The sequence below is a fragment of the Rhea americana genome, unplaced genomic scaffold (genome assembly GCF_003343005.1).
Source record: "Rhea americana isolate MKP2758 unplaced genomic scaffold, rheAme1 scaffold_59, whole genome shotgun sequence".
In the NCBI taxonomy this organism is placed as follows: Eukaryota; Metazoa; Chordata; class Aves; order Rheiformes; family Rheidae; genus Rhea; species Rhea americana.
Window position 1 is genome coordinate 3,517,079 of NW_028186745.1, and position 9,092 is coordinate 3,526,170.

A 9,092-nucleotide genomic window follows, 5' to 3' on the forward strand; every position below is an offset into this window, starting at 1 on the left:
AGTTTAATCAAAAATAGAAATACTTGAGCATATTTACTTGTGSAAATGTCAAATCATAGTCGCTAGTTCTTCTCCAGCCATCTCTCTAGTTTAAACCGTGGCTATTAGTAGTTGTTCAACTTGAAAATATGMATAGGAGACTGTATTTAAAAAGAAAATAGTAATGCTAAAGCTCATAATCGATGTATTTGCAGATTAATAGACCTTTTCCCATACTGTACAGTATATGTTAGTATGTAGTATGGTACATTCTTGGAAGGGGAAATGTATCCTTTCTGGCACATTTCTGCTTATTGCAAAAGAATACAAAAGCTAAAAATACCTTGCATCACTAAAATCGCCTTCAGCAGGGCCAATATTTGATGTTTTGAGTTAGGAAATTTGTCAATACCATGGCCTGTATTTGACAAACATTCAGTCAGTACTTGTAGGTCATACATACTGTCAAGAAAGCTAGTTCATTCGTCATAGTTTTGAGTACTAACATTTTAATCTGTGTACTCTAACATGATAACTTTGATAATCTCATGATCATCTCTGCTGTATACGAATTCAGTTGTGCTTACGACTTTTAATTTCACCTAGTAAGCTCCAGAAGAGCTCTGGAAATTGGTCCTTGCTGTGTAGTAGCATCATACCAGAACTGTCTGGCTGCACTGAAAACTTGCTTCTGTAGTAACTTTGTTATACAGCTGCCTCTGGTTGCTTTATAGTTGCTTGGGGGAATGAAAGTTCCTATTGAATAAATTCTTGTTGGAAGTATTTACTAGTCACAAAAGATAGAGGAATTACTGGCCAAAGACTTCTTAGTCACTTACCAAAAAGAGTATCAATTTTCCAGAGTACCGGTCTCATTATCGTTCAGTTTTTAACATCTCCTGGTATAATATACCATGAAGTTGTTAGAAGTAAACTACAGCTTCTGGAGATTTCACTTGTATACAGGGTACAGATGGTTTTTGCTCCTTTTCTTTTGCTTCCAAGCAGTGGAATAAATAAGATCTTTTGTTTAAAATAATTCTCTTACCTTAAAGGACAGAAATTTAACCATGAYCCAGTTGTAGGCTAATGTGTAACTTGTTCTGAAGACGGTATGCTCTTGTGGAGAAGTCCTTCTAACTTTTCTATCTAAGACTGGCAATCTGGTGTTTCTGTCCCTGATGTTTGTATTTAATCTGTGTAAATGCTAAACTATTTATAGTTGTCCTGTGACTTTTTTTGATGGCTTCTATCTCTGATAGAAAAACAACAACAATAAACAGATAATGCTAGGCCATTGAGTTTAGATCTTGTTGGCTCACAAAGATGACAGACTGTAAATTAAAGGGAGATAAGCAAAGCAAATATCAAAGCACGAAAAAATACATGCCTAGGAGGAAGTAGTGACTTTTGAATGTTATTAACAACAGATCTTATTAACATGCTTCCCCTCAGCCCACAAAAGAAACATTGTTATGCTTTAGTCCTATTTCCAGCCAATGTCACTGTTGTGCTGAAAATGGATTTCCTCCATCCAGGTTTCTCTTGCTTCAGAATTGCATATTGGTTTTGTGTGATGAAGACACCACATTGCATTATAATATTCCTTGTTTGTAGAATCTGTCAAAACAGTTTTCAAACGTGGATAAAATTGATTGTTGCTKAACTTTTTAAGCCAGTAGATAAAAACAAGAGAAGGAATTTCTTCATTGCTTTATGTTCTCATTTCATCAATGGGAGTGAGATAATGGTACTTTCTCCATACTGKTTTTTCCAGCATGACTAACAACGGGAAATTTACAACTGAAAGAATAGACAGATGCCCATTTTGATTATCATTGTAGGTGACTAATCATATGATACATGCTGCTTTGAGCATGTTTCATGGTTCGATCTTGTTTTGCTTAAGTAGGAGTTTCCTTTGATTCTTTAAACAGAAGATACTTATCTTCTGTCCCAGTAATTGTGAAATTGACACTTCTTAGTAGTGTTTTTTGGTAGTAACTGAGAGCATTTTAAAGTTTTTTGTTTTTTTTTTGTTTTTTTTTAGTTTTTTTATCATTGTCTCAAATAAAGGATAGATGAAAATGAGTTGCATTCTGTTTCAATGCTCTGAACTGTTCTAGCCCATCAAATGAGGCATCTGTTCTATGGTTAAGTGGACACAGAAATTTGAGCTGAAAATAGGCATGTGAGCTTTTAACTTCATTATAATGTAAGAGATCAGTTGGTCAGCAGTGATAGCTTGTCAGCTTTATTTTTACAGTTTTTGGCAGTTTTATTTTTACATTAGCGCTTTACTAATTTCCATTGTCTTCCTGTCATCCAGGAGCTTTATGAATCTGTTGATATTATACAAGTTAATGAATGTTCACTGCAAGATGGTTTGCCAAACCATACAGTTGAGTCATTCCCTTCGTAACAGTGACAGCAGCAAACTAAGCTCAACTTTGAACATGGACTGATTTCCTTATGCTTCATTGCATTTAGTGTGTCTTATGAAATTAAAAAAAAATCTTTAAGTTCTGTTCTATTTCTTTCCTAGTCTACTTCCAGGCTGTGAGGCAAAGACTCCAAAAGCTGTAGGATGCAGCAGCCTGTAAATAAAAAGCTTCTATTACAAATGGTCACTGTGATTTGTGAGGTGGGAGAGAAGTTTTGAGCTATCTGTAATTCAAAAAATTATGGTAACTGTATTGTGCAGGGAAAAGTAATTCTTGTTGAAACATAATATATGACAAAACCAGTGTGACTGTGTAAGTAAAGACAGCTGTGATGAAAAAGTGCTGTCCTGGCACTGTTTAGCTTGTATTTCTGATTTAAGATCTTTGAGTTAGCAAATCTTTGTGAAAGTGTCACATTACCACGAAAGTATTTGCCTTTCTCTGTGGCAGGAGCAGTCCAGAGTTTAGCAGGATTGGTGTGAGCGTTCTAGTGTTTATGATATGGATTGCTTTTTGGTTTTGTTTGAATGGCTAAATAAATGGAAACAATGTACAAAAACTAGTCTCTTTATTCCTAGTATTAATATGGCATGATGATTTTAAACCATTTACAGTCCAGTTTAAATAATCCTACTGCAGGCATCTTTGAATTTAAGACAGCAGTGTTTCCAGAGGCTGCTCAAGGATTAGAGATGAGATTGCATCTGCAGCCAGATCATATGCCAGGAATGCTTATTAGGCTGTAATTGAGTGCAGATAAATAGTAGATATGAATGGGATGGGGTGTTAATGACCATCTTTTTTGCTTACCGAATTCTTGATGTGAAAGAACTGTTTGAATCCTCTTCAAATTTCAGTCGTTACTTTCACAAGATATGTTACTTGTGGAAGTACTGCTATTTAACAACTTTTGTTTCTAGTGTTTGCAGTCACTGTTGAACACAGTAATTATCCACCTCCCTTCAAGTACAGGAAGGGAACTGAGATATGATCATCTAGCAATATAGACTTCATTGGTCAAAATCATATTTTTTTAGGTAAGAAATAAAAAATAATATTTTTTCAATTCAGTGCTTTCCAAGTCATATCATCTGTGCTAATTCCTTTCTGTGTTTTACAAATGGCATGTGGTGTATGGAGGATATTCTAGTCTTCAGAAGCATGGAAACAATGTGACAAGGGTGGGGGGTGAAGAAAGTATGACCATATTCATACCAATTGTATAGAACTGGCTACCTTCTCTACTTATAATCAATTGTTTCTCCGTAGTTTTCAGAAAGAATGTTTGTAGAGAATATTATTATATGGACCATGGGGAAGTGACCTGGAGTTTGATGTAGTTTCCTTAGCTCTGACCTCCCGCTTGTTGTGTACCTCCTGAACTCAACGGCTAGTCAGCTCCCTTGCAGTGCTGCAACCATGTTCTCTCTAATTTCAGTACTGACAGCATTTGGCAAAATTACCTTTCTGATTTAGTGCTGTTCATACAACAACTTGGGTTCTTTTGGATCTACTTTAGAAAATGGTGTGTGTGGTGGTGTGTAGTTGGGTTTTTCACTTACCTGTGCTGAAAAGGAGGAGGTGTTGCTCTTGGTCCTATATTCTTTTTCCCTCCTTCACCCTTTTGCCGCCCTTGCCCCAAAAGTGCATTTATTTCATCAATTTAGCAAGCTGAACTAGCTCAGCTGAATAGATTTGAGTGGGAAGAAGGTAGAGTGCGCACTGTTCTGCTGTGGGTAAACTGTAACTTACTACACAGTGATCTAACTACACTTCTTCATGCTGCTTTGTGGTTAGTAAGTCTTGGCGTCCTTGAAGGACTGTAGCCAAAGTTCTAGAGTACTCTGGAGGCAGTGAAAGTTTGCCAACATCTATTGTAGAAGTTAATTGACAGCTGCCTCCTTAATATTCTTTGCATACAGGTTAAGTTCTTTCAGAAGACCACAGTGAACACACAGATCACTGAATAGTTTTCAAGTCACATATGTATGAATGTAAATAAAAACTTTCCAATTATTCCCCATAGGGCTGTTTCTAGGGACTTACGTCAGAGGTTTTTAGATTTTCAAATAGTAAGTGCTTCAGAATCATTGCAGAATTTGAATGCTGAAGCTAGAAAGATGATATTTTACCATTGTGAGTGGTAGAAAGCTTTTACCAGAAGAAAAATAACCTTTCTTGTACCTTTCTTATGTAAAAGCATACTTTCAGTACGTAGTCTTAACACATCTTGAGTATTTTGTTTATCCGAAAGTAGTACAATAAAATCAATTTCAATATAGAGAAAAGACGAGATTACTGGGAAAATGTTTTGGGTGCGGTGTCTGGTAAAGAGGAACACCATAGTTTGGTAGCTATATGACTTTGGATTATTTCCAGACACCTGGAATTTAGGAATCTTGGAAGGAAACAGTCATGAAAGGTGAATGTACTAGTGGGTGTTATTAATAAGCAAATAATTTTTTCAATTATGAAAGAAATGTTTTAATCTATATAAGAACATTTTTTACTACTCAAGCACTGTATGTTCTGTAAGTTTGCTGTATGCTTTAGAAATATTGCTTTTGTGTAGAGCAAGTTTGATAATGTTAGCTTTCTTGTTCTTGGAGCAGAAATGCTCTGTGGTCTATAAAGAACACAGTGACAGTATTGAAAACATAATTTCAAGACTGTCATGACCATGGTCATGATTTGTTATCATGACCAAACTGAGAGAAACATATCATGGATAGAAATTGTCTTGAGAAGATTGAATATAGGCACTTACAGCCTTTTTCCATTTAATAAATAAGTTTACAAAAAAAATTTTAAATGTCATTCACATTCTTAAAATTCAAAGAAAGTACTCATGCTGTGTAACCAGCTTAACATTAGTTTAGCATGACTTTGAAAACGAAATATCTTTTTTTGGTTAAGTGATTATAAATGAGTGTTAAATGTTGATAATTCTTATTTCTTAATAAATACTATATTTTTATTTTGGACAAGATCTCATTTTTATTCATACTGTAGTTTTGGGTGAAATAAGTTTTTGTATTTGTCTGGATTAATGAAACTGAGTTTCTGAATTTCGTATCTTTTGAATGTTATCTTCATTTCTGCTCTCCAAGTTCCGTCTTCACTCGTTATTTAGCATCACAGTTTTCCCTCTGTTCACTGCCTGAAAAATAAGGAAAAAATTTTGTTCAGTGAGTATTCAAGCTGTGCTCTTCTGTACAGCTCAGAACARGAATAAGGATAATCTGAATGGCGTTTATGCCTTATTCTTAAGTTTTATACCTAAATGCTAGTAGTAAATGATAAACAGATATGAATTGTAAATTACCAGATGATATTTAAACAGGTAGTAGTTAGTGGCTATTGTAATGAGTTTGGATTGTGTAACTGTGTATTAGATTTGCTACTGCAATGAGTTTAGGTATCACTAAAATCAAAGTCACTTTTGTTTAGTGAAAATCGTTGTAATTGCGTAAATGCACACCAGTACATAATTTAAAAAATTTCACATAATACATATCTRTCTAGTATATTTTCAGTTGAATATCATAGTTATTCATATATCTTTATTTTAGGTTATTTTTTTTAAAGAATCCAGTTTGCTTCTGTTATTTTTCCTTATGAATATATTTAAACACATTCTGTGAAGAGTGTCAGGACTATAGTATATTGATTGTATTCATTCTTTCAGAAAAAAGTTATTAGTTGATTGAGGAGACTTCTGGCTCTGATTTGCTTTATTAACTTACAAAATATACAGATGATTTAAGGGGAGAAATAAATATAAGATGCTCTTGCCCTGTACATGCAACTTGGGCATAAAAAGATATGAAAAACTAATTAATGTAGTTGTTCAGGACTTTGAGTGATGCTTTGTATAATCCCTAAGAATTCCTGTGACTCCCCAGGTCATCTCTGTGGGTTAGCACAGTGGGACCAGTTCTCCAACAACATCCTTTAATGTTTCTGCCATTAGATCTGTGCACATGGCAATGTTAACTTATTATGTACTTGTGAAATAGCTTTCAAACTAGGAGATGAGTATCCTCAACTCACTGTTGAAAATTACAGTTGAAGTGACTTGTTTTCACTGTGACTTGGAGTTGCTTTCAGCTGTGTTGTGCTCTGTGAATTTTGCGTGATTTTAAGACCGTAGTTCACCTCACCCTGACCCTTTGCCTGTGCWCACTGTGAAAGAAACAGAGGATTGCTCTCCTAGCTCTTGCAGCGGAGCAGGAAYTCTGCCAATCTAAGCATCTTAATTGTGTGTCTGCACCACGAAGTGAACTCTTCTTGGCTCTCTGAACTCCTTGCTTGTCCACCTTGCAGAGCAATAAGGAAAATAGATGTTGTATTCCAGCCAGTTGAGGTCTGTTTCCATGAAAAGTGTGGAGTCAGTTTTAGGCAAGTCAGGCAGAGCAAGTATATTAAATGTTCAACAGCAGGTAAAAGCAAAATGCTGGGCGTGGAGGGGGCAGAGGGGTGTTTATGGCAGCCATGGAATCTGTGGAGTTGGGAATGATTTTGTATTTCTACTTCTCCACATGATTGTTTTGTGCTTCTCTCAGACTTTTGATGCTTATTTGGGTAATTGTAAAGGCAAGAAGCTTTAAATCTTTAGGATGAAGAATGAATTTTTTTGTTGGTTACCCATAATTCCAGTCTAGAGGAGAATTCTGTGATAAAACTGATAGCTGATTATTTTGATTTCTGCCAATAAGTTCAGCAYTGAGTATTACATCTATACTTACTTCCCACAAATATTCAGGATGTGTTGAAAAACATTGAAGAAATGTTTAATTTAAATTATTGTAAAAGCTTTACAGAAACTTGTATGTACAGATTATGGCTCTACAGTCTGCTCACTCATATTACCTTTGAATTTACATTTAAACAGAGAAGTGATGTAAAAGCTTTTGGTTATGCAAATGAAATTATTAAAATTACTGTCTTTTATTTCAGATACTGTCTTTGTTATTCCACAGGGATTTTAAATTCAATTCCTTCAGGTAGGGGCCTATTGCATTATTGCACTTCATCTCCTGCCTGCTGGGGAAAAAGAGTTGTCTAGAAACAGGTAGAGATTGGTTGTGGCCAGTTTTGCTTTCAGAATTCTTGTGGTGTTCTGCCTTTGATAAGGATGTTTGACATTTATGAAAAATTAGCCCTGAAAAAGGTGTCCTACTGGCTAGTGTAGATACAAGGTTTCACCTAGGTATGTGCAGTTAGTGGAAATTCCTCTATCCATGTAAAATGAAAGGAAGTCTGTGACATTATTGCAGTAGRCAGAACTGCACAATGATTATGCAGTGCAAATTCAATACAATACAATAATTGTTAAATCACAGCAAGATAATTCAGATATTTCACTATTTCTTTAAACTTGTCTCATTTATCTTCAGAAAGAATGCAATGTGACAGTTTAATACTAGAGTGTATCAAATATGCCAGAGAGCAAACCTTTTCTTGTGAGCCTGTGTGTTATTTAGTGAATGCCAGTTTCAGTTAAGACATTAAGACATGCCCACATATAAAGTAGTCAGGTCATAGAGTGGATTTCTGTTTTATTTTTTTTTCCCTCCTCTTTTCAAATGAAGGAAATGATATTTAGAGAGGTGACAAAAGGAGGGCCTGGATATTAAATGTTCAAAATACTTAAAAAACCAAACCAAAACAAAGCAAAGCTGTTCTTATGCTAAAGCTGACATTTTGTAATTCTTAGAAGATGTACATTCTGCTTTTTTGACCTATGGAAACTAAAAGTTTTTTAAGAGGGATACAGGGAACTGTTAGAGTTATTATTGCAGTAGATATACATATATTTGTGATGAGGTGTAGTATTGCTGTAGACTATTCTATAGCTGTTAGAAATTGAGCTAACAAGTTAAATGACTGTTTCCACTGAGTATGAGGGAACATGGCATAAGTGGTATGAACATGAGATTTCAGGTGGCTAGTATATTACTTGAGCACCAACGCTACTGTTTTGTTTTTCACTTCCATTTCTGAAAGTAGTATTACATCTTCCTCAGTTATGAATTCAAGTGAGTATTAATGTTGGAAAGGCCTCAAAGCTTAACCATGATAGAAGTGTTACAGGGACTGTGTTTTAATGGCCACCTTTATGCAAAGTCTTTGCAAATCTCTACTTATCTWTTTATTACTGCTGTGATTGTGAGTCACAGCAGGCATAGCATTTGTTTACTCAGAAGCATTTGTCTTCTAGTGTTCTTTGGCGCTGAATTTTAGATAATATCTTCATGCTGTTGAGTACAAGAATCCTGGAATGGAAAGAGTTTTTCTTTTCATTAATCATTTTAGTATGAATGTAGTAGGTGTCTTACAGAAATCGTAAATAGATGCTTATCATAATCTTAATAATGACTTTTTGAACTCCATTTAATGCCTTTTCCTGTTGTGTTTTGTAGAAATTACTTCCAGCTTCTGGTGTGTAATGATACAAAGAGCAAAGGGTTTAAGTACTAGAAGAATATTATTGTATAATTGTGTTGCTTAACTTTCTAGCCTATTGTTTGTGACATGCTGTAAATAACAAAGATCTATATGCTTCTTTAACTCCAATTTTCTAGACAGTTCAGAATTTCCCTGGGAGTAAATTGTTAACAGTTTCTTTTACGCAGGTCAGATTAAGTCATGCCTATATGGTGCTGC